The sequence below is a fragment of the Cnephaeus nilssonii genome, assembly GCF_951640355.1.
Source record: "Cnephaeus nilssonii genome assembly, chromosome: 8".
Lineage (NCBI taxonomy): Eukaryota > Metazoa > Chordata > Mammalia > Chiroptera > Vespertilionidae > Cnephaeus > Cnephaeus nilssonii.
This window is the reverse complement of record NC_137079.1, coordinates 34,250,826-34,278,455: the sequence shown is the minus strand read 5'-3', so window position 1 is coordinate 34,278,455 and position 27,630 is coordinate 34,250,826.

The following is a 27,630-nucleotide window of genomic DNA, read 5'->3' as shown; positions in this document are numbered from 1 at the left end:
TAAAGTTTCTTTTGGATAAGGTGGCAGATTACAGACAAATAAGGCAGAAGTTGAGGTACCTATAGAGAAGAAATTAAACCTGGAAAACTCCCTAAAATTCCATAATTGTATCATGGTTAATACATTGTGAAATAGTCCTAATTAGCTTTATGCTTAAATTACAATACTTAATTGTGAGTTCATGGTTATCAAAAAAGCATTTATGAGGCCACCTGCAAAGGACATTAATAATTAGAATTGTAAAAATGAATGAGTAAATAGGGCCGGGGCCCTCAGGAACCCTTAGTCCAGGGATGACAGGGTTTTGTTGTTGAATGTAGCCCCAAGGTGAAGGCTGAGAGAGGGGAGAAATTGGGACCACATCTGCTTGCTTAGCTTGCCTCCCTCCTTCTCTTTCCTCTCCCCGGGCAAGAGGAAAAAGGCCTTCCTTTTGCTTGTTTGCATCATGCCTCCCTTCTTGTTTCCACAAGAGCCTTCATGACTTGTCCAAACAGCCAAAAATTCTATCAGCCTAGGTCTACAAACCCATTTGTTAATAGGGCAACTGTGGAAATAAATTACTATGGAAAATTTACTCTCAAGATAATAGCCTGACTTATAAGGCTATTGTTTTCTGAAACACCAGTTTTCAACATCAAAAGCCAAGTATCTTCATATTGTTTTCCTCTGCATCACTTTGGGCACACATCCCCAGCCCCTAGGTAGCAGAGAATGTATTGGGCAAGCCAAACCTTGGTCTTACATTCACTACAGCAAAAGAGAAGCTCACTAAATGATTCTTTAAAATTATGGTCATTATACATCCAAGCAAAGCACAGCATCTGAATTGAAAATATGCTGGCAGCAATTATGAGTATTCAGAAACACTTCAACCATAGTGAGACGCAAGATGCAAGAAGCTCAGCCTGACATGTGCTGAAATATGCCTTTTGTTGTGATCAATTAAGACCTAGTAAGAAGGTGCAGGACTAACACACATCAGGAATTACAATTCTGTTTACATAGCCATCAATTACATTTACAGAACTACCTCAGCTAAGGTGTGTGTGTGATGTTTGTGTATTGACACAGCAGCCCTAAACTAACAAGAATTACCAAGACCTCAGAGATACAAAACAGTTCCACAACGAAGCCCCGGAGACCTAACATCATATTGCAAGACACTTCAGGAAGCTTGAAAATGAGATAGGTTTGCGGCCTTTGAACACACAGCCTCAGAGGCAACCTGCAGAGTTTATTCACAATTACTCTTGGGAAGCTTTTTCATTCAAAGGGAGCACAAGATTCACATTTTCCACTTGTCTTTATAGTTTTATGCAACAGAAACAGGAGTATAATAACAGCAATAGAAATTAAGTTTAAGCTTTATAGTTGTGGCAAAGACTTTCCGAATCTTTAGATAAACCTTAATCATTGAAAATAAGGCAGAACATAGTGTTTACTTTGATACAGAGAAGAAACCTATGTAAAGCCAGGAAAAAAAGAGAGAAGCATGGATCAGGGATGCTATTTGTCCAAACTCTGAACACTTAGATAATCTTGAAATGTATATCCCCTTGATGCCAAACAGTGGTCAAGTGGCAGCATCCAATTCCAGAAATCTCCTCCAACCCAAAGTGCCATCAATACATGGTCTTCCCAAATCCCTCTTACTTGCTAGAAACTAACACACTTTATCAAGTTGAACTATTAATGAACTTTTGGCAGGCTCAGTCTGCAAATACAATTACACAGCCTCAAGTAATGGGATCATGTGGATCACCAGAATCAAGGACCATGGGTCTGAAAGGAACCTCAATGTCAGAACATCAGTTTCCAAATGATTCTTCTTCTTTTTTTTAAAAAATATATTTTATTGATTTTTTTACAGAGAGGAAGGGAGAGGGATAGAGAGCTAGAAACATCGATGAGAGAGAATCATCAACCAGCTGCCTCCTGCACACCCCCTACCAGGGATGTGCCCGCAGCCAATGTACATGCCCTTGACCGGAATCGAACCTGGGACCTTTCAGTCCACAGACCGACGCTCTATCCATTGAGCCAAACCGGTTTCGGCCCAAATGATTCTTCTTGATTGGATACTGAAGTATAACACATGGGACATGTCATCTCACCTAAGACCCAGGTTGGTCTGGTTGTCTATTGCAATATAACAAACCACTCAAAATCAGTTGCTTAAAACAAGAACAGTCCTTTATTTTGTTCTATCTGGAGGTTGACTGGGCTCAGCAAGGCAGTTCTGGCTCAAGGGCTCTCATTCAACTACAGTAAGAAGGTGCCCAGGGCTTGGGTCACCTCAAAAGTTTCTTCACTCATATGTCTGAAGAAAGACTCAAACATCTAGAGGCTCCTTCAGTGTCACTTCCTCTCCAGCTACATGTACTGTCCACAGGAGACCTTGGGAGCATCTGGCTTCCTCCTAGAGTGAAGGTCCTGAGACCAAGTGGCAGATGCTGGATGATCTTTGCTAAGTTCCCTCTGGAAGTCATGCAGCATCACTGTCACAGACTCTGCTCCTGGAGCCTCCTAAAGGCCCACTCAGATTTAAGGAGAGGGGGCCTAGCCTCTAGCTCATGGTAGGTGGTATTTCAGAGAACTCATTCACATTCTTCTAATTCATCACACAGGAATTGAGACCACCACCATGGCCTTCAAGAAAACCCATAAAATTAAGAAAGAAAAAAAAAAAAATACCCACACACACAGTCTAGAAGGAAAGATTTTCTGAAATACCAAGAGTATTTAATGCTTTCTTGACCATTAGTCACCCAATGAGATATCTCTAAAGTGGACAGTGCAAACTAAAGACATACCCAAGGAGACAAAAGAAGACAGGCACACAAGACACAATCCCAGCCAGTTCTTTGTAAGAGCTGCATTGATACCCATAGAATGAGAGGACAAGTTTTTACTTAATACAAGATTCAAGAGGCAATTATGCCATAAATTATGTATAATTTTCTTCAAGTATTTGTACATGATTTAGCTCTTAAAAACCCCTCTGTAGTTCTGTGTGGTTCATCCCAGAACATAAATTTAGTTCTTCTCAACTAAATCCTTTTGTTTTTCTTATAAACCCCAAGTTAAAAGAACCTCATTGGATATCACAATAAAAAGTCACCTCTACTTCCAGCACCCTCTTAGGGTCCAGATTAAAAAGACAAAGTGGGACCTACCAAGAGAGAATGGGGCTTAATTTGGGAGTATCTCTATTTGTGAATGTCACCTCTTTTATCACCATATAGAATTTCATGAAACAAGAAAGTCAATCAACTTATTTATATGTTTTTTAAGGTTTTAATGAATGTCCAATGTCTTAATGCTACCAGCCGGTCATTAATTCCTTTTAGCTATTTAATTTCAGTATTACCTTTAAAAAGTTCTGATTCATAAATATAGCCAAAATGGAGAAAACTGAAATATAATCCACCATTATATTATCATTTGTTTATGATTAGAAATTAGACAAAACAATTGCTCTTAACCAACTTCTGAATAAATCAATTTGAGGGACTTGATAATTGTATATGATTATTTCATGTAAAAATAGGATCACTAATTAGAAAAACTGGTGCTAAAATGCTAAGCAAGGTGCTATTTTTCATTACAGAAATTTTCTTCTGTGTTAAACTGTGAACTTGCCCAATTCTCCCTTTAACCATTATTGTTCTATTTTATAATTGGAAGAATGAAACTATTCATATGACTTTACATCAACTTGGCCAGAGAATATCACTCTTTTAGCAAAGATTGAAATGTATTTGATTGCTGGTCTTGAATTGGGCCATAACTTAATATCAATGCATGAAGAGCATATCATTTGAAAATTGTTCTGATGCGTTGAACTTAACGATCTAATCACACTTCTGTCATTATTATGAAGAACTAACACTTGTCAGGTAATGGAATTAAATTCAAATAGAAGTGCTCATATAGTTAATGGCTAATTTGGAAGAATAAGGTTTAAAAATTCAAAATTCATTTAACAAAGAACTATTGAGTAATTATGTTCATGAATACAGCACTTTGAATCTGAGAAACATATGAGAGTTTTAAACATTGAAAATTTTAGGAACATGCATTCAAAAAAAGCCATCTGTTTTAATACACCTGCCCACTATTTGTTTGGCTTCAGTCCCAATTTTCCTGCTATTTCACAGTATCTATCAATCCTCTTTTTTTTCTCAGGAACAAATTTGTTCCGCTTCTGAGTTCACTTTAGGACCTTTGTCTAATCCACCTTATGCTAATTTCTCCTGTATTAGGTCAGCCTACAGGTAAGCACCTCTCCAATCCAAGTCCGTCTCCCTCCTGTGCTTTCTTACTCATCCAACATTCAAGACAGGGCGGGGGCGGGGGGAGGTGGTGGTATTAAAATGCTGAGTCTATTTCATGTAAGGAGGCATGAGTAGATGAAAAGGAATGCTCCTTTATGCATCAGTACCACAGTGGGCTATAGCTAAGGTGAGCAGGGAAAGCCTGGAATTAGTAGCTGACTCATTTCAGTGGCTCACAAGAGCCAATTGGTAAACTTTCAGGAATTTTGCAAGCAGACTGTTAAACCATTGCTAGCTTGAAATGGACCATGATGAGAATATTTAGAGTACTTTCCCCATGGAAGTCAGCAAGCACTACAACCATTGCTTGGGAGAGGGAAGGAGAGCCCCTTGTTACACATTTACCAGTGTACCACTATGTTGGACAAACAGCAATATATTGTGTCTGCTATAGCATGTGTCAATTATCTTTTAAAAATTGCACTCAAATCTCACATGAACACTGTAAAACAGGCGTGGCTACCATCTCTCTCTCTCTCTCTCTTTTTTTCTTTTTTTCCCCAGAGAAATAGTTTGCTCATAGAGGGAACTTGCCAGAACTTAAACTACTGCCTGAAGGGATATAAAGTCTCAACTGGTTGTCTGCTTTGCCTCACTAACCTCCATCTGCTTCACCCTTTAATCCCATAGGATTTCAGGATTGGAAGAAATCATAAGTGCTGTTTTGTCTCATTGGCCAGTCACATGGATCTGCATTATAATAATCCCTCAAATGGTGTCCTGCCTATGCCTGAAGACTGCTAGTGACAGAAAAGTCATGATGGCAGACACTCATAGCTTGAAAGCTGTTATTCTTAGGAAGTGCTTCCTTATTTTCAATAGAATATTACCTTTTACCACCAATCAGGAGACCGTAGGAATAAAGCAAAAACAAAATGCATTTATTTCAGCTTTGTCTTTTGCCTTTAAATATATCCACCATCCGGTCTGCAAACATGTGTTAGCCAAGTAACAGTGATATTCGGCAGACTACACAGTGGATAGACAAATATGAGTAAGATCGTTCCTGATCTTAAGAAACTCACCAGCCTAAACCCCTGCCACTGAAAGTGTGGTCCTCATTTCTTAACAGAAATGCAGTCTTAGGACCCTCTCGGACCCCACACCTACTGAGTCAGAATCTACATTTTAGCAAGATCTCCAAGAGACTCTTTTGCACCTTAAGTGTTGAGAAGTCTTAACCTTGGCTGAACTGAATATTTCAGTTCTCTAAAGCAATGTGTTTCCATTGTTTCTACTTTAATGAGGCGTTTTTCTTCAAGATCTATGAAGCACCTAAAACCTCTGGAGCCCGGCCTGCATGGCTCAGTGGTTGAGCGTCAACCTGTAAACCAGGAGGTCATGGTTCAATTCCCGGTCGGGGCACAGGCCTGGGTTGTGGACTTGATCCCCAGTATGGGGCATGCAGGAGGCAACTGATCAATGATACTCTCTCATCACTGATGTTTCTCACTCTCTGTCCCTCTCCTTTCCTGTCTGAAATCAATAAGTATATTTTTTTTAAATAAACTCTGAAGCTGGTGTTTTAATTCTCTTCCTATTTTGAAGGTGGTTTTTAAAAGGCAACAAAGTTGTACCACAAATGTTTCACCTTAAGTTCCCATCATTTGACAGAGTTCCCATCACCTTAAGTTCCCATCATGGACAATTTTTAATGACTACCATAAAAACTCCCAACGTGCTATGATTCCAATATAGTGCCATGCGTGGGGCGTGCGGTATTTTTATAGCTGGATCTGATTGCTCGTGGACGCTTCTCTGCAGTCTGCATTTAGAGTTCACACTTCAGATTTCCTTGGAGGACGTCCTACAGGGAAGGGCACAGCAAAGAGAGAAATTCTATTCTTTATCACAGACACTGTCAGCACTTGCTTCAGGGAACCACAGTGAGCCCCGTCCCAAGTCGGGAGAGAGACTGATTTTCCTTTTTTCTCCCCGTGAGTTACTAGACATATTTATCTGGTCTTTGAAGAAATGGCCTTCGACCCGGGAGTTCACCCCCTAAGGGGTTAGAAGTCTTTTCAGTCTGTGATAGTTTACTTAATACTGAAACAAGGAAATAGAAGCAAAAAGAAAAATCCATGATAAATACACATTGCAAAGCAAGACAAGGTTAGAGGTGATATTTTAACCAGGAGCCCTCTCAGGATGTTAAAGGCACAGGTTGGATTTAATACTTAAAATGTCACAAGGAAACCACCCTTAGGTACACGCCCTGCTGTTTTGACAAAACACACCTGCTTTCACACATCTTCAACGTATACACACGATCTCTACCAGTAATACCGATACCAATAATATATCATGTCTTTCCTTATAAGAGGACATTTTAATTGCTAGGGGACACTCCTTTTTTCTCTCATACATTTTCCATAAGAAATCCTTAGAAAGCCAGTCATTTGAAATGACTTGATTTTTAGCCCCATTTACATCCTAAACTACTTTTTTTGTTGTTGTTTTTATTCTATTCACTTTCGTTTTCTTTCCTCTTTTTTATTCTTGAAGTAAATAAAACACAACATACTAATAACAATACCAAGCCCTTGTTTTTGCTGTGTGTAGTCTGCTAGGGGTGGCACAAACAAAATACCATGGACTGGGTGGCTTAAACAACAAAAATTTATTTTCTGATAGTTCTAGAGGCTGGAAGTCCAAGATCGAGGTGCTGGCAGGTATGGTGTCTTCTGTGGCCTCTCCTTGGCTTGCAGACAGCTTCCCTTTGCTGCCTATTCATATGGCCATCCTTCTATGCCCTTGATGTCTTCCTCTTCTTATAAGGACACCAGTCAAATTGGAGTAGGACCCACTCTAATGGCCTCATTTTAATTTCATCACATCATTAAAGACCCTATCTGCAAATATGGTTATATGCTGAGCTACTGGGGGTTGGAACTTCAATATATGAATCTTGGGGGAACAAAGCACCATAATACTGGATTGGGCACTTCCTACACAGTTCACATGTGGGACCTCTAACTTCTCAACAATCATTTGAGGCAGAAACAGTGAGCACCCACTTCTTACAGAAAAGAATGGGAAGCCCAGCAAAAAAGTCAGGTAACTAACCCACGGTCGTAACTAACCCACGGTCGTAACGAACCCACAGTCGTTAGTGCCGGGAGTGTGTTCTGGAGTTAAGGCTTTCAAATCTCAAGGCCATGTTGACTTTGTATTTTATTCACAGCATCAGCATGTTAATAAATGCTTGTGATTAAACAACTCCAGAATGCTGGGCTGTTTGTGGCTTTTTGCCAGTGTTTATTGTTTTTCTGGCTCCTCCCTCGATAAGATCCATTCGTGCTATTGTTCACACAGCAGCCTCTCCAGAGTGTGCGGAGAGCTGCTTTGTGGTCTCCTGAAAGCTGGTTTATGTCTATCTCTTCCATTCTCCACATTGGCAACCTGAAATCAGCCATGATGGGACTATTTACACAATGGAAATAGGCAAGCACTACAAATCCAGGCTTTTATTTATTTACTTATTTATTTTGGCTAAAATACAAATTGGGTTTTTTTTGAGAGCCAGTTTTCAGCACATCACTGCCTATATATCTTGCACCCTCAAAATAAATAGGATAATTTCTAAAAAGATCCTATGATGAATCTTTATCTTGAAAGTGTACTTATTTTAATGCGTGAACTTTGTAACAACTGTTTATTTTTCTCTTAAGAGATGACTTTTTCTTATCTCATCTGTTATTTGGTGCTATTGTCAAATGTTACAATGTGTATTTCCAAATGCTATTGATAATAATATGGCATAAAAGATAACCAAAATGGCTTTGGTGTTATAAGTTTTCATACAGAAATTTACATTATATAAATATGCATAAGTACATAGTACAAAAACATGGAAAACCCCAAATTCAATTAATAAGTTTTACTTGATGTAAACTTATATCACGTAATACAATTCTAAATTAATATCAGTTAGAATCATCAATATAAATTTTACATCACAAATAAACACAATATCTGTCTTCAGTCTTTGGCTAAATACATTGATTCTTCTAATAATAAAGTAGGCAAATGTCACGGACATTCTCTGGGGGCAAATGTGCATTACTAGAGAAAGAAATAACACATGGCCCATAATGGACATAGTCTGGGAGGGCACTGGAAAACAGGACCTCAATGTTCCTTTCAGCATTATGATGTAAGGTTTTTATTTTATTTTTTTATACCCAGAGTCCCTCCTTACCTCATCATCATCGTCAGCACCTATCCATCTCCCACCCTGTGTTCATGGACTTTCCAGCTCTCACATTCCTCAGGGGAGAGAAGCTGCTCAGAATGCCTGGTCCAGCTGGTTTCTCACCCCAGCCATTGATTTCTTGCAAACTACCCTCTAAGTTGCCACTGTTACTAGCCCCACACTGAAAAGCCCCGATGTTCTTCAGTCAGTTAGCATATTTCATTAACCCATGCTGGATTCAAGGTTATCATATTGAATTAAGCCATCCTTCTAGTAGCAATGCCTAAAAAAGAAACCTGATTCAAACATCTGACTTTATAATAAGAAAGCACAGCATTTCCAACTCTTTTGCTTCTATTAGAAACCTACCAAATGGTTAAGTCATTCCATTTTGGTGAAGGAGCATAGGCAGGAAAGAAGCCACTTTCTATCTCTGCCACCATTAAATGGTGACCCTAACTGGGACCTACTGTGTGCCAGGCTCTGCAGCAATGGCTTTATCATCACATCATCTCACTTGGTCCTCAATACGAGCACGTGAGGCACAGATGGAATTTTCATCTCATGGAAGAAGAAACTGAAGCTCAAATAAACTATTTTGTGGGGGAGAGGTGGTGTGGCGAGAGATTAGGAGAATGTATATGCATATATGCATAGCCCATGGATACAGATGATAGTGTGGTGAAGGCCTGGGGGGGGGCGAGGAGTAGAGGGGGGTCAGTGGGGAAAATAACAAAGGGGACATCTGTAATACTTTCAACAATCAAGGTAAATTTTAAAATAAGTAAATAAATTATTTGTTCAGATTCCCCACACTGAGTGGCAAGATCAGGATTCAAACCCAGGACTATCTCATTCAGAGTCTGACCTCTTTCCCTCAAGCATGCAAACTGGGATTCTGGATTCAATGGTGGAATCTGAGAACTGGAAGGTCATCAAGCACCTGGCATTGAGTGCCCAGAGAAATCAGAAGTTTAGAGAGAAAAATCCCTATGGACATGATGAAATGAATCCCTTTCCTTGCACCTTTGAACAGACAGGGGGTTCCTGCTCTGTCATTACCCCACTGTGAACCTCCATGGAGTCCTGCTCTGTATTCCTTTTACTCATTTGTAAACAAGATTCATTCTTACCCCCAACCTGCTTCACGGGTGGTGCAGATGAAGTATATAATGTCTGTAAAAGGCTTTGAGCACATCAAAGACGACGCTGTATAAATACTATATTATTATACACGTTCCCATAGGAAGCATCTCCAGGACTCTTTGATCCATAAATATTTCATTGACTCAATCCAGCCAAAGCCATCTTAGACTCGGAGGAGGCATCATAAGGTAATTGACCACAGAAAGAGTTCAAAAAGGAATGCATTCTACATCTGCATCACTGTTCTCTTCTTAACTCTTTAATTTCAATGTATTCATTTTTTAAAATAATTTTATATCTTTTTTATATTTTCAGTTTTAGAGTAAGCATGTACCTGAACATAATTCTAGGCTCCATGATAACACAATGACCATGGGTGCCGGACATGAGAAAATAACAAAACTATTCACACTTTTTAAGGGGTAAGAAATGCTAAAATATTCAGGTCTCTGCTCTTAAGGATAACACTTAATATACCTAGATCTATTTTCTTCTGCTTTTATGGATTTTTTATTTAATTGTATTTTACTTCTAAAAGAAAGACAACAAATGAATTTTTACATCATTTGAAGAGGGAATAGATTTGTTATACAATTTCTCAGAGTCAAATTCACTATCATTTTCTTTATATTATTACTGGGATGCCTTAATTTGTTAGAAAAAAACATGACTTTATTATATTTAACCAAATTAACTTAGTATAGATCCAGAAAAGCTCCCATCCTGAAGACAAAAGGAACCCTGGAGCAATTAGCAGTTCATGTTATTTTTTAGAGATGAATATTCTTCAGCAAAAACTATAAATTTTGATGAACATATTTAAATATGAGTCTTTGTAAAAGTTACTAAATATTAAATTAAAACTTCAGAATTTTGAAGTAATAATATAATAATGGGTCAGTAATTTTCTAACAGATATAAATGTCTAAATTCCAGGAGGGAATAAAGCATAACTACAAGCTGCATTTAGTTGTTTAATTTCAATCATTTCTCTGGTTTCTACTCTGATGACTCAAAAAAACAAAACAAAAAAGAACAGGGAACAGGAACTGAGGAGAATGAGTTCATTCACCTAGAGGTTACATCAGTGGGAGGAAGAGTTCCCACTCAGCTTTGTAGCAGATGTGGACTGACTCTTGCAAAGAAATGTTAATCATCGTGATTATTTTTAAAAGAAGGGGAAAAAATTATTTAACAAGCATGTATTTGCATATACTGTTTTATTAGACCATCGTGGCCACTGGAAGTACCGATTTATCTACATACTTTGATAAGTCTAACAAGTTCTAGAAAAATATTTTATTCTTTATATACTGGCCCCCCATCCCTGCTGGTCTTCTGTTTTATTCTAAAAGTAAGTGGCCTTTGTTCCCCAGTCAGGATACCCAATTTATTAATGTCTAGCTACACGTTTGCTTATAGATATACCACCAGAATGTTACTACCAAAAGGATCATGATCAAACCGATGATAACATTTTAGGACATGGAGGAAATTTCACATGTAATTCACAAATCACTCAGATTCGAATGTGCATATTTAGTTAATATCCAGTAGTTCTGTGAAATATTGGTTCCTCCAGGACATAGAAATGCTGCCTCATGGTCTCACAGCTCTCATCTTGGACCATGGCCAGTATAAAGAATAGTCATATGTTCACCAAACTTGCTCAGTATACACCAGACACATCAAATTTGTCATTTTTATTAGCCCCTAAAACACATCTACTCAGTCATTACACAAAAAACTATTGAGCATCTATAAAGTGCCGGGCTATATTCTAGGTGATGGAGAAATAATACAGAACGTGGAGCTACCTTCTTGGAGGAAAACACGGATCGTTAGCAAGTAAACAAATAATCAAAAATATAAAATTAGAGAGTTGTATCATTTATGAAGAAATTAAAACATGGTCAGAGGATATAGAATGTCTGGTGGGCTGAGGGGGCTACTAGGAAAGGCTTTCCTAAGAAGGTGACATTCAAGTGGTGATTTGAATGGGGGAAAACGGAGCAGGTTGCTCAGAGATGAGCAGGAAAAAGTTCATGGTCAAGAATAGGTGAGGACATAATGACAAAGGAAATAAAGCGACATGGTGATAATGTCACAGGGGCCCAGGAGAGAGATGATAAGCACCCTGAGTAGAAGGGTCAGTGTGGCAATTCGGAGCTGTGTTAACCTGCGTCTTCAGAAGCAGATGCCAAGATGGGATACAGAGGACAAGGGTTTTATAATGCAAATGTCTGTGTGCCAAGCAATCAGGAAGGAGTCAGAAAGGCTGGCAGGGCAGTCGCAGGGTCATGCAAATCTGATCGCCATGATGGGCTGAGTAGAAGCATCCTAGACTGCCATGTATTCCAAGGGTGGGTGGGCAAAGCCTGTCAAACATGAGCCAAGGTCAGTCAACAAGGAATCTCCTAGGATGGCTACTCTGGCAACTCTGCTGCATGCAGTTCTTAGCATGGAATCGCCCTGGAGAGGCTTGGTCTTGACACAAATACAGCAAGGATTTCCACGCCCTGTTTGGGCCCTTGTTTAATTGCACTCCCTGTAATAGGAAGTTTGTGAAATGCATGCTCAGGGCCACCAGAAGTAGTGATCTCGGAGAGATTTTAGTTTAATCATTAGCATACTCGGAGAGAGGGAGAAGACAGGACTTGGGGTATCATTCCAGGAGACATTAAATTATGGTATATCCACACAGTAGACTAGTTCACACAGTCTGGCAAGGAAAGATTGATAAAGTAAGAAAAAGGAGGTAAAATATCGATATGATGGAATGCTATCCATCTTCTCTTGTCCTCAGACATCAGTGCTCCTGGTTCTTGGGCCTTTGGACTCTGACTTGGATTTACACCATTGGACCCCCATCCTCCATGTCTTCAGCCTTTGAACTTGCACCAGAAATTAAACCACTGGCTCCAGTGATTCTCGGATCTTTGGACTCCAACTGAATTACATCATCAGTGCTTCTGGTTTTCTACCTTGCATGTAGTAGATTGTAGGACTTCTTAATCTCCATAATCAAGTGAACCAATTCCTGTAATAAACTTCCTTTTTATATCCTTAAATCCGATTGTTTCTGTTTCTCTAGAGAACCCTGATAACAGTTTGAGATGCCTATTCTACTTCCAGATGGAGCTGATGGACAGGTTAGGGTCTGTACTAGTCTCACATTCAGGGACAAGCTCCAGGGCGGAGATATAAGGCATTAGTGCATAGCTGGTGGTTGTTTTAAGCTATAGACCAGGATAAACTCTTATAATAGGCAGAGAATGTAGAGAAGGAAAAGCAGCCTTGAGGCAATCCCAAATGAGGCCTGCATGAAGAGGAAGGACAGCCCCAAAAGGGACGTAGATATGGCTGTTGATGTCAAAGGACAACATAGAGAGAGGGGTGTCCTAGGGGTCAAGTGAAGACCATATCTTAGGAATGAAAATATGGGCTGTCATATCAGATGTGTCTGAGAAGTCAAACCAGAGGAGGACTGAGAATTAATTGCTGAATTTCCCATGGTGCTCATTGGTGATTCTGACAAGAGCTGTCTTAAAAAAGGGGGTGGACTGACAAAATAAAGGGGGAAATTGGAGGTGGGGATTGGTGGCAGGGAGTAGACACCACGGAGCCATCTCCGTAAAGGGATATTAGGTTAAGAAAGAGTTGTTTGTTTGTCTGATTGATGTCACCACAAGTCTGTGTACTGACAGGAATTATACAGTAGGTAGGGATGAGAGTTTGCAAACAACCTGCAACTCCCAGTTTGAGCAGAGTTGTTTCCAAGATGTTGCTTCACAAAATACCATCTGAAATGTCTATACACCCAACATAATGCCTGAAAGAAACACTCTCCTATGCATTTAATTACTGTTAGGCCCTACCACAGCACAACTTCAAGCTCCTTCAAAATTAATGATTCCATACAGAAGAAACTGTTAATCTTCAAATTCTCAATTTAATTGAGGTCATTACAGCTATTTCAATAATATAATTTTTATTTGCTCTTGATACATAGTAAGGTGTTTCTTTCTTTGAAATCGGATGACCTTTTAAAGTATATCCTACAATATATACCATGGACGGGATGGATCTGACATGGATGTCAAAATCCTTTTCCTAAAACCAAATGTACTGACTTTCATAATAGTCATTTACAAAATCATTCTCTCATAGAAGAAACCCAAGAAATGTGCAAACAAATAAAACACAATAATGTTTTTTAAAAATATATTTTTATTGATCCCTAGCCGGTTTGGCTCAGTGGATAGAGCATCGGCCTACGGACTCAAAGGTCCCAGGTTCAATTCCGGTCAAGGGCATGTACCTTGGTTGCGGGCACATCCCCAGTAGGGGGTGTCCAGGAGGCAACTGATAGATGTTTCTCTCTCATCAATGTTTCTAACTCTTTCTCCCTCTCCCTTCCTCTCTGTAAAAAATCAATAAAATATATTTAAAATATATATATACATATATATATAGATTGATTGATTGATTTCAGAGAGGAAGGGAGAAGGAGGGAGATATAGAAACATCAATGATGAGAGAGAATCACTGATTGGCTGCCTCCTGCACACTCCCCCTACTGGGGATCAAGCCCACAAGGCAGGCATGCGCCCTGACCTGGAATCAAACTGTGACCTCCTGGTTCATAGGTCGATGCTCAACCACTGAGCCACGCCAGCCAGGCAAAACACAGTATCTTCTCCTGGGAAATTTATAATCTGAAAATGGGAGTTGAAATATATACCCAAAAAAATCACTAAAGTATGTTATGTGTTAATTACTATAAAAGAAGGCAACTACTCCAGGGACTTAGAGGGAGATCAGTTTCTAGCCAGTGTGATGAGGGAAGATGTGGCAGGAGCGTCCCAAGAGGAAACAGCCGGCACTCACAAGTTAGGGAACCTTGAAAGGGTTTATTTACAGAGGGAGCTCTGTAACGAGAGGTGTGGGTGTTGGGAAACCACAACCCAATACATGCTGGGGCTAGGAGCAGCAGGAGCTGTTACCGCCCCAGCTCAAAGAGAGAGTGTTCTCTCCAAGGTTCACTCAAAAGCCAACAGGGACGGATGCACTCCTGTAGAGAAGCAGCAAGCTTTAGTCAGAGGACATAACCAGCCAGAAATGACCTCACAACAGGATCCAAGAAGGAAATTCCCTAACTTCTTTATCCTCCTTCCGCTGACCCTCCACCAGGGTTCCCCATGGGCCTCCCCAGCCAAAAGTCAAGGCCTGAGAACCTTTCACACAGCCCACACCACGTCCTGAGACACGGAGGAAGGTGAAACAAGAGAAGAAAATGCAAGAGTTGGAACAGAAAATGTTGTGAAGGAGTTGGCCTGAGACCTGAGATTTTTGAAATGAATAAACAGAGATGAGGTATGCTCTTGCAGGTAGTAGGTAGAGCACAATTAAATGTTGATAAGTGTGAACAGGAATTATGTTTGCCACTGGCTTTGATTACATGGAGGGTTAGAGAGAGAAATAAGAATGAAAATATAGTTCAGAGGATTGGGGCCAGGCAGTAAATACTGTACTCGGGGCTTTAGTTTGATTTTATAGAAAACGAAGAGCGGCTGAAAATAACTAATCTGCCACTGAAACAAAGCGAAAAGGAAAGAAGCAAGAAATTAAAGGCAGATAAAACGAAAGAAACTGCCTGGGGAAAGGAGGTGTGGACCATTGTATTTCTCTGCCTAATGTTTGCCATAGAATAACCTAATTAAAATCATTTTTATCTGGGCAACAATTTAATGAATTCCCTAGAATAGAAGAGATTCAGCTACAACCAGAATATTTCCATTACCACTGGCACAATGAATAAGAAATATTTTGAGGAAATAAGATGACCCTTAGGAATGACAAAATGTGTTTTAGAACTTGACTCAGAATCCACATTTCCTACTCTACAAAAACAGTGCAGCTGTTGTGGGAAAGGTTAAACATAGGACTACTACATGGTCCAGCAGTTTCAATCCGGGTATATATCCAAAACAACTAAAGGCAGAACTCCAATAGATATCTGTACCCTCGGGGCCATGGCATCATTGTTTGCAATAGCCAATAGGTGGAAACAATCCAAATGTCCACCAACAGGTGAATAGATAAAAAAGAATGTGCAACTTATGTACAATGGAATATTATTCAGCCATAAAGAGAATGAAATTTTGATATATGCTACAACATAAGTCGGTCTTGAAAACATTATGCTTTGTGAAATCAGAGACAGAAGAACAAATATTTTATGATTAGACTTATATGAAGTACCTAACACAGGCAAATTCATAAAGACAAAAAGTAGAAGAGAGATTATGAGAAGTAGGGGAGGGAGATTTTAATTGTTTAAAGGGTCAAGTTTTTATTTGGGACAATGAAAATATTTTTGGGTAGAGATAGTGATAGTTACAAAACATTATGAATGCATTTAATATCATTGAATCATACAGTCACAAAGGATTAAAATGATAAATATACTGTTACTTATATTTTACCACAATTAAAAATACAAACTACTGACCCACACAACAAATATTTGCATCATACTTATTTTTGCAACAAATTATACTTACAAGCAATATTTACACAATATTACACCAATATTTCTTCCTGGTGTAATTTGCATCGAGAAGAAAGAGTCCTTGTGTTAGAGTTTTTTACTCACCTATATAGCATTTTTTAATTGCCATCCCCTACTAATGAAGTTTATAGCAGGTTCAGGCATTCATTCCTCACACTGTAAATTCTGGAACTTCACTAATAATTCTACCGTGTAGCAGGCATACTGCCTCCACCACTCTTAACACACACTCACACTCTCACAAAAGAACCAGGGGGTGGGGAACTCTTTTCTTTGCCTATTCTAAGAAGCTATTCTAAGAGACCAATTCACACAGAAGTAAAGAATTATTTGTACAAACTGCAGTAATTTTACAATTCATACACTGTCTGGGCTTCTGTTAAGAAAATACTGTGATTTTAAAGTTATACAAGAAAACCAAAGAGAGATCATTCTGATGCAAATGGGTCATTTCAAGCCATTCACCAATGGAAGACTTCTTGAATAGTGCAAAAGTTGAGTTGTTAATATTTGTTTGGTTTCTTTTAGTTGTTGGTTTTGGGATTTTGGGGAGGTGGGGTCTTATTTACTTTAATCAGAGTAAAAAAATAGAAAGAAAAAGGGTGAAAAACTAGTGGTGTAGTTTAGAACTTTTAAAAGTGTCTATTTTACATTACAAGACACTGGAAGGCACATTTCCAAGAGGAGTGAGCTGAGAGGAAGATTTGAGTATTGGGGAAAATAGCTGTTGCTAGAGTTAAGACGATGGAAATGACCTCCAATAAACAAAGACCTCATTTATAGAATCATCATTACTTATCCTGCATATTTAAATTATTTTCTGAATTTTCCAACATGATCCATTTTTCATTTACAAAAGAATAAATTAGAATTTACACATTAAAAACAAAAGTTAAAATACTATCAGCATCTTTATGTAAAAAACGTCCATTGATATCAAATTTTTCTTTAAAAAACTATTTCAAAAGCTTTTATTTTATTTTTAAGATAAACAAAAAGCAAAAATAGCTTCGCTTCATACATGCTTGAACAATGACAAAGGCTGCTTATTTCAAACTAGAATCATCAGTGAGAATTGAGCAATAATTTCATAAAGAGATAAACTAATAAATTTTTAAATCTTCTTTTAAAGAAAGGTGTTTTTAAAGTTAAAAATTTCCGATATTTTTCATATTCACTTCCTATTTCAATTTTATTTATCATAAAAGAAATCTAAAAATATTAATACTGATCCTTTAGACCAGTATTTATAACAATAAAGCTTTGTCTCATTGTAAAAGAACATATTGAGATTAAAACATTGTGGGTTTGTTTGTTTGTTTTATCTTGTTATCTAAACCTATACTTCATCTTAAAATAAAGTTTTGCAACTTTGCCTATGGTTTTAAAAATAATCATTAACAAAGAAGATTTTCAGGTTGATGGGTGAATTTCCTTTCAGAGCAATTTTGTTCTTCATTTACCCAGCTCTGAGCTGTCTCCTGCAGTTAGCTAAAACAATGAGCATTTTTGAAACTGTAGCAGCACTTTGGAAACTAGAGCCACATCAGCATGCAAGGCCCTGGGAGTGGAAAGAACCAGAGAACACTGCCTGCGATTTAAATTCTTCCTACTGGCGGGGAGATCTGTGAGCCTACCCCAGTTCCCTTGGATTATCAGTCTGGACCAAGCAGGAATCAGGTGATTCTTACTCTTCTCACCTCCTCTGTGCCAGGACCCAACTCCTGTGCTTTGAGATAAGTCTGAAGACAGGCCATCCTGTGTGGTGTAAAAATGTGTTCATTTTGAAACAGGACACAGGAACTCCAGCCTTTATAAACCATGGAAAGGGGAAGTCAGTGGGACCTTTTCCCTCTCCCTACATGGGAGTCCATTCTGTGGGACTCTTTCTCTCTCCCCACGTGGGAGTCTGTACTTGTTCTTCAATAAATCTCCACCTTTGCCATACTACCCTCTGTCCGTGAATTCATTTTTTACTCTGGCGGACAAAGAATCCAGGTTCCAGTCCAAAAATTCTGTTTCAATTTAAGCAGAGATTTTTTTCTGTAGTGTTGAGCTTCAGAATTCTACCTTGCATTCCCTTCCCCTTTCTCCTTTTTGATTCTTAACGGATGAAATAAATCTCCTGAATGACTTATCATCAGGACTATCTTTTCCATCAAATAGGCCACAAAGGCAGGAAAGCTGATTCTATGGCAGGTCCTGGAGGGACCTGAAATGCCATCTCTTTCAGGTAGTGATACTTTGGCCTTTGAATACAATGGCATCTAAGAATTTGCAGCAAAACTTTTTTTTTTTTAGAGAAAAAAATACAGACCTATTTTTCACATGAGCACTTTGTTGTTTTTTGTGGGGTATTTTAGTTTTTTTTCTAATTTCTCAAATAAAATTAAATTTCAAGACAATTATTAAAATGGATAAGAGAGGTCATCCTCTTACCAAACAAATAATTGTCTCGTTTACATTTCTGTGACATTTTCCCTACCACAATGACTATGTAATGATGCATCAACCACCTTCCAAAATAGAGGTGATTATTATACTGGAAACCATCACTGATCATAATTTTGAGATAGGTGACTCATATAATTTTTAATGGTTACTATGGAGTTAAAATCTAACATATTTTCACTATGTTCCTTACCAATTATCTATTTTATACATATTGATTTTACTTTTCTGAGCTCTGGATAAAATGTGGTAAGCCACCTCCATATTTCCATTTTCATATTTACATATTATTCATATTAGAGGTCCGTGACTTTTTTTAAATTGGCAAGCTAAAGGTATTATTAATTCAAATCAGGTTTGTTGTTCTCCTAACCTCCCAAATATATACACTAATTGCACTCCCTGTTTATTTTGTAAAGCTTTTCATCAACTTCATGATAATTACATAATTAAATTTTAGAGCTATAGACATTTTTATAATGTAGATTTGCCTCCCATACTGTAACATAAATAGATGCAGCCCCCAAATTTGCATTTATGTTTCCTTAATATAATTGCAAAATGTTACGTCAATCTATCTACTAGTTCTTTCAAAATTTTCTAAAGTTATTTTATAGAGAAATAATCTATAATACTCTTTTCTATTTTTAGAAAATAGAATATAATAGTGTTGTATTTATATCCTACCTTAAGCTAGGATATTTTGAATATTCTTTAAAAAGTACCATCACATATGCATTTCAGTTTTTCAGATTTATGAAAATATCAATAAATACCACTCTAAAAAGTCATAGAACAGTTTATGTCCATTTTTCTATTACTCCCTGAATTGTTTAATATAGCTACTTTTAGGAGAAATAGCAAAGGCAGAAGAAATACAAAGATAATCACAACATTTCTTTCACTTTCTACTTCTATAAAGAATCACTCTATTTTTATATGTCACTTCAATTAAGTTAAAATAATGTTCTCTACTTATCTTCAACTTAAAGTGACTACCCCCTAAAGGGCATTTCAGATTTTGAAACACAAATTGATATAAATGTCGAGTTTGGGGGGTAGAAAACTACATTCATAACCACAGTGTGAACAAATTCTCTTCAAAATAATTCAAAAGGATACATTTTCAAAAGAAAACTTAACTCAATTGATTTTTCTGTTCATCTTTAGCATTCCTATAGTCTCTCACCAAATCCCTTTGTGTCCCCCTGAAACATCCAGTCACTGTTGAGATTGTAAAGCTTATCCTTCAGCCTGAAACTGTATCCCCAGCTCACTTCCAGGAGTAATTCTGTAATTCTGCACCAGGCTCTGTGTGGACTGTGAATTTACTCCCATCTCGGTGGGAATATTCTTGAATTGAGATGGCAGCATTCTGAGCTTTTGCATAAGACCTTAAAATTAAAGTTGGAGAAATGTTCACTCCAAACTGATCTTTGAGTTGGAGTTTCCATAATTACTATTCTTTTTAAAGTGACTTTACAAAATGAGAAATACCTTGAAGAAACATAACTAAATAGCCCAAGGCAGAGAACTACACAAAACTCGGAATTTTCCTTCTTTATTGTCAATGTGTACTCATAACAATCTCTCACCAAAAATATGTCGAGAACTGGAAAATCTTATTAGTGAAAAGGCCATTTACCTCTAGATGGTGTTTGAAACTTGAACACCCACAATGTTGACAGAAGGGTTATTGAAAATGCAGAGCATGAGTAAATAAACAGAACATGCCGGAACCAAGGGGAATGCAGCAGCGCGTGCTTGTGTTCATCTGTTAAAATGTTTCTGGTGTTGAGAAGTCGTATCTTTTGAATCCATTCAATGTTATCTGCGATCCTGTGGCCTAATATCAAAGAAAAACATGAAAGATGCATAGAGTTCATGTTTTCAGAGAACCCGAGGGGCTAATTTTTAATCACTTTTGTAGTCCAATAAATTTGGTATAAATAACAAATAATAATAATAAAAGAAATGCACATGTAATTGACCTTGGTCCCCTCACAGGCATTCAAGATTTCTGCCATTGAAGCATTCGTAGACATTGTCCAGTATTTGAAGACCAAATATTGAATTTGAAGACTTTGTTCAGGCCTGTGCCATTGCTATCTGCATTTTGAAAACTTGAGAGGCTTTCCTTAATATTTACACCAACCATTAATGCCATCTGTAAGTGCATCCTTCATTGACTTCCTCCTCTCTCACATATATTGTTCAGAGTCTCCTTCACCTACAGCTCCTGCCCTGTGATTATATTTAAGTTCAAGTCTCCCCATTTATTAGGCAAGAACAACAAAAGGCAGACACTTTTTATAAGTATCCTGAAAGTCACAAAGGAACCTGATAAAATCAAATGCTTAGGAATAGGGGACTGAGAGGCTGAGGAACATGTGTAGGAAGGCAGTTTTTCAGCCTATATTTGTGTGTACCTTTTAAACCATGTGAATGTATTGCCTATTCAAACACTAAATAAATATATTTTTTTAATGCACAGATTCCCGAACCTCACCCTAGACCTATTGAAACAGAATCCCTAAAGTAGGGCCCTGGACTCTTCATTTTAACAAGCTCACCAGGTAAGCTTCACTTACTAATGCATAAGTAAATAAGCAAGAAAGTATTGGAAATATAAACACAGATGTCCCAATACTGAGAGGCCCTATGTGTCAGGTAATACAAAGAATGCAGAAAAACTACCACTGCCTAAAAGAACCTCCCTCAAGGGCATGCTCTAATGTCTGAAAATGTTTTGTTAGACTTTTTGTCTCCAATATGTCCTTGTAAAATGGTGATGTCAGAGAGGGGTGGAGAGAGAATTCCTGCCTTCAACCAAAGTCACCCTTCAATCTATTTACCCAATGTTATCCAATCAGCACAAAATCTTCATTTAAGAAACGGGCTATGCAAACTCTCCATGATTTCATCATCTTCCATGCCTATTTCAATCACATTTGATACTTAATACTTGGCTGAAATGATTTTCTTGACAGTCACCCATAATTCTTCAGTAGTCAGTCGCATGCTGTGGCCTTCTCTTATTCCTGGTTCCACAGACTCCATCCTTCTTGAAACTCTTTTCCCAGGAATTGTGTAATATTGTACTGCCCTGATTTTTCTCTTTCTTTAAGGTGTGTTTCTTTATGTCTCCCAAACTCTTCTGCCTCATTCCCTATAAGACATTCTTGATCTCTCCTCTCTCTACTCCACCTTTCTAGTAATCATTTTCATGCAATCTTCTCATCGATCAGTATTTCTCACCCTGTGCTCTCTCTCCTGAGATATGGACCTGCTTCTGCTGCCCCCCTAAGCATCTCATCTGCAAATCGTATTGAAAACTCCTTAGTTGCAACTGTAGTCATTACTGTATACTTGTGTAACTATTTTATAAACTTGGACCCATTTAATATTCACAAAAACCCTATTTTAAGGAAAAAGGAACTGAGATACCTTAAAGGTAAATTACTTTATTCAGGTCTCATTGCTATTAGAAGTTGGGTCAAAAATTCAAACTCAAGTAGGCTAAGTCTGGAGCCATATTCCCAATGATCATGCAATGTTGCCTCTCAGCATTAGTTTAATATTCATCAGCAAAACTTCAATCACTTTATGGTAAAAATCTTTTGATGTATCCTCATTGAATATTGAAATATTTAAAAATCTGTAATTGAGAACTTAAGGTTGGAATTTAATATGATCTCTACTTAATTTTACAGCCACATCTCCCATTATTCTTTTTTGACACATACAAAATATTCCAAAGAATAAATAATATAAATTATTTACTGGTTTCAAGATTATAGTTTAGACCTTTTTCTCCTGTGGTTTAAGTTTTTCTTTACAACTATCAAAATTTTAGCAGAAGTCTGTCCATGGCCTAAACGTTGATAGGCAAAATTCAAACCAGAAGTAACAAAGATTGATTTATTTTTTCATCTGAAACAACTAAATAAGCCAGAAGTTTTGAACATTGAAGACACTGGACATTAGAAAACAAAGGACTATGATGCCAGAAGACACAATGGGGTGAACCTTATCTATATATATAAAAAGCCAGTGTCCTTGATGACCAGGACAACTAGGACAACCAAACCGGTCACTATGATGTGCATTGAGCACCTCTCAGTCCCTTCCCCTCCCCCCACCCGTAGTCTCGAATGGCAGCATGGCGAACGGGGAACCATGGCAAATGGAGCAGCAGGGCAGGACTGGAAAGCGAGGGGAATGACGCCCTCTTGGTCCCTCCCCCTAGCCGCAGGCTCCGGGGAACCGGAGCCATGCTGTGATCAGGGAACCACGGCAAACCGAGGTGAGTGGCAGTGGGGTGGGACTGGCGAGCTGGGTGGAACGGTCATCCTCTTGGTCCCTACCCCGGCCCTCAGGCTCTGATCGCAGCTTGGCAAATGGGGAACCACGGAGAAGCGAGGTGAGTGGCAACGGGGCGGGGAGAGGGCCCTCCACCCAGCCCACAGGCTCCGGGGAACTGGAACCATGCTGAGAACCAGGGGGTGGTGATGGGGACTGGCAAGCAGGCAGAAGATGGCCTAGGGACCCTAACTGTGCATGATTTCGTGTGTGCTGGGCCTCTAGTCCAATATAATAAAAACCTAATATGCTAAGTATCCAGTTGTCTTGTCGTCCATTCAACCAATCAAAGAGTAGTATGCTAATGATATGCTAAGGATGCTCAACCGCTAGCTATGATGTGCACTGACCACCAGGGAGCAGACGCTCTGACCAGTAGGTTAGCTTGCTTCTGGGGTCTGGCCAATCAGGACTGAGTGAGGTGGGCCAGACATGCCCTGGAGCCCTCCCGCGGTCCCTCCCCAGCTGGCCAACCTTCTGTGTCCCTCCCTAGCCCCGATTGTGCATCAGTGGGGTCCCTTGGCCTGGCCTGCACCCTCTCGCAATCCGGAACCCCTCAGGGGATGTTGGAGAGCTGGTTTCGGCCCGATCCCACAGGCCAGATCGAGGGACCCCACTGGTGCACGAATTCGTGCACCGGGCCTCTAGTGTCCTATGATTTGCCCCAGCTTACTTACTAGGGAAAATTTCTAAGCTGAATCACCAGAAGGGAAAACCTAGGCTGAGTCTGGAAATGTCTGTGAATTAAGAAAAAAGAGCCAGAAACTTCTGGAGGAACTACGAGTTCTACAGTTTACAGGGTAAAGTTTCACTGAGCTATAGAACAACTTCAGGAGCCCTATTAGAAGTGTAATTGGAATGCCCATAAAGAGAGGAGAGAAGGAGAAAAATGAATACGTACTGGAGGAAATAATAGCCAAAACCTTTTCAAATTTGATGAAAACGATATATTCACACATCAAAGAAGTTCAACAAGCCCCAAGCAAAATAAACATAAATAGAAACTAAACAAAGTCATGTCAAAATCAAATTGCCCAAAACCAGTGAAAAGGGAATACTTAAAAGCAGCCAAAGAAAAGACACACATTTATGTACAGAGGAACAAAGATGAGAACGACAGTAAATTTCTCATTGAAAATAACGTCAGTTGGAAAACAATGGAGCAGCATCTTTAAAAAATAGTTGACCCTTCTTTTCCATGGCGAATATTTTCAAGACCCCCAGTGAAGGACTGAAATCACAGATAGCACCAAATCCCAACCAACTTCAACTCTGCTGGAAATATGACAGCAGCTTCCTCGTCAGCCAACGCAGCCTCTCCATTAATTTTTCATATTGTTCAGTCCAAATCACTCCTGAATCTGTGTAACCATAACTTATTTGTAGTAAATGACTTGGTGTCACTCATTTCAGGGGATCCCTTGATGAAATGTTATATAGGCTTCATGTTTTCTGGCTCAACATATTGCCATCAATTGGAACATGTTTTCTGTTCCTGTCTTCCACCCAAAGATTTAAAGCGTTTTCCATTTTAACTAAGCACTTCATCATGCACTGTGACCATAACTTGCAATCTGAGATGCAAGAGCAAAACTAGCATGAATTTCTCTTTCCTTCTTCACAATTTCACAGGCAAAGACTCATTTCTATTGTCGATCTTAGCAACCTCACCATGTGATTTTTTTCTCTTTTCTTAATAAGTTGAGAACTTCCACCTTTTCCCTTAAAACAAGCGGCTTACTGTTTTTCCTCAGCATATCCAAATTGCCAGCATCACTACTCTTGTACTTTGGGGCCCTTGTTAAGTAAAAGAAGGGTTACTTGAACACAAGCACTGCAATCTGACAACTGAGACGGCCACTAAGTGACTAACTGGCGGGGAGCGTACACAGCGTGGAGACACTGCACAAAGGGATGATTCATGTCCCAAGTGGGACGAAACAAGACAGCACAATATTTCATGGTCCTCAAAAATGGCGCACAATTTAAAACATATGAATTGTTTACTTCTGGAATTTTTCATTTAATATTTTTGGACCAAGGTTAAACAGCAGAGAACAAAAACCACAGAAAGTGAAAGCTCAAATAAGGAGGGACTACTATAATGGAAGAAAAAAGGGATTTAGAGCTTTTAAAAGCAAATAGACCATTTAAAGCTAAAATAATGACAATATATTGAGTGGTTTATAATGAATGTGGAAACAAAATGTGCTGCAATAGCACAAAAATTAGGAGGCAATATATGGTTATAAAGTTCATATACTACACATGAAGATTGCAGTAAGTTAAAGTTATACTATAAATCATAAATCAATCACTAAAAATCACAACAAAGAGTTATCACTAATAAGCCAAAAGGAAGATAAAATGGAATCACCAAAAACACAAAATTGTTCCAAAAAAAGGCAGGAAATGAGAGAAAGGAAACCAAAGAGCAGACGAGACAAATAAAAAACAGAAACAAGAAGGCAGATTTAAGCCCAATCATAATAAGCACATTTAAGTTAAATGGCTTAAACACACCAAATAAATGCAATAATTGGCATATTATATTTTAAAAAAGCATTGGCCAAGTATATGCTGACTTCAACACACCCAATTTTAAATGTAAAACACAAGTAGGTTAAAGCAAACGGATGAAAAAAGATACAGCATCCTAACCCTATCAAAAGAAAGCTGGAATGGTTATGTTAACATCAGGCAAAGCAAAAAAAAATTATTAGAGATAATTTTCATTGAGGATATGTTTTTGTTGATTTTAGAGAGAGAGGAAGGAAGAGGGAGAGAGAGAGAGAGAGAGAGAGAGAGAGAGAGAGAGAGAGAGAGAGAGAGAGAGAATACATATCAATGTGAGAGAGAAACATCTATCAGCTGCCTCTCTCATGGACAAAGACCAGAGATCGAACCCACATGTGCTCTGACCAGGAACCAAACCCACCTTTCAGTGTGCAAGACAGTGTTCCCATGGCTATTAGAGGTGTTGTTGTTTTTTTTAAAAAAAGGTATTTCATATTTGATGAAAACTATAAACTCACACATCCAAGAAATTCAACAAACCTCAAATTAAAGAAACATGAAGAATACTTCACAAAGGCACATCAAATTCAAAATGCCCCAAACCAAGTGATAAAGAGCAATTCTTAATTCCACCTCAAATCAGCAAATGCACACACAGTCTAAGACACACTTTTAAGCAGAAAGGTGAAAGTACAGAGGCTTGCACATGGCACAAAGAGCTCCCATTGGCTCCGTGCTGAAACACATAGAAGAGGGAAGACCTGAAGCAGGACAGGTAGCCAGCCCCCTGCCCCACAACACACCTACCTACATCTGTTACCCTGAATCCAGTGAGGAGCTATTGAAGAATTCTGTGCAAAGAAGTGGCATGAACAAATTTTCGAGGAAAAAATATCTTTCTGGCAGCCGGTTCAAACAGATTTATGGGACATGATGGAAGGAATAGGATAATAGGAGGTAGCAGTGGCTGGTGGTAGGAGAAGAAGTTCAAGGGCCGGTAGGAATGGAGTGGTAGCAAGATCAGTAAAAAGGCTATTATAATAACCCAGAAATGATGAGCCTCAGAACTACTCAGTTATTGTCTAACTTCTAAATGGCACAGAGAGCATCTATCTGGAGGGCAAGAAATGTCTTTTTATCTTTCTGTCTCCAGCACCAAGCACAAAGCCTGCCATGTACATTTTTAGAACAAATAAATGAATGAATATATTTTTATTTGTATTTTTATTTACTTTTTATGCCAGAGACACTGATATTTATAACTCTATAAATTTCTCATTTGTAAATTTCTGAGGGGAAATAATATGCTTAATCAAATGTAAGTCATACCCTTTCTTAAACATTGATCAAATTGCATATATAATCGTAAATCCATTGCATATATAATTACAATAAAATTGCATATTATATTAGTCTGACTCAAAAATAAAGCAAATGGGTTTGGTTCATGTCATTTGAAAACTGTATCATAACTGTATTGTTTCCTTGGGAAATATTCACACCCCTACACAGGAAAACACACACACACCTTATTTAGAGCAAAAGGTAAAGAAAGAAAATATTTTTAGTAATTATAATTTCAGACTAAAAACTTACCAGTGGCAACACTTCAACTTGTTATTGAATTTCCTCTCATTTCCATTAATATTTGATGTCATTTTAGAAAATGAAACTAACATAAATTGAAATGCATTGCTAAAGTTTGGAGATGTTCATGTTATGCTACAACTTTTGCATCTTGACTTAGTCCCCAATATAAAAATTGTCCTCAATCATCTAAAAGTGTGCTAAAAAAAATCACACTTTTGAGCAGAAATATATACATCTGTAAAGATATTGGAGGAGTTTGCCCATGATTAGAGATTGCATGGTGGAATGGCAAAAGACAAGCTTTGGATTCCAAAAGCTGGTCTGTGAGTTAATAACTAATTAGTTGGCTTACTTGGTTACTCTCCAACAGGGACTCGGTTTCCCTATCTGTGAAATGGGGATGTGTTAGAAACTTGTACTTGACTCCAAATAATCTCTGTCCCACCTCTTAGCATTGC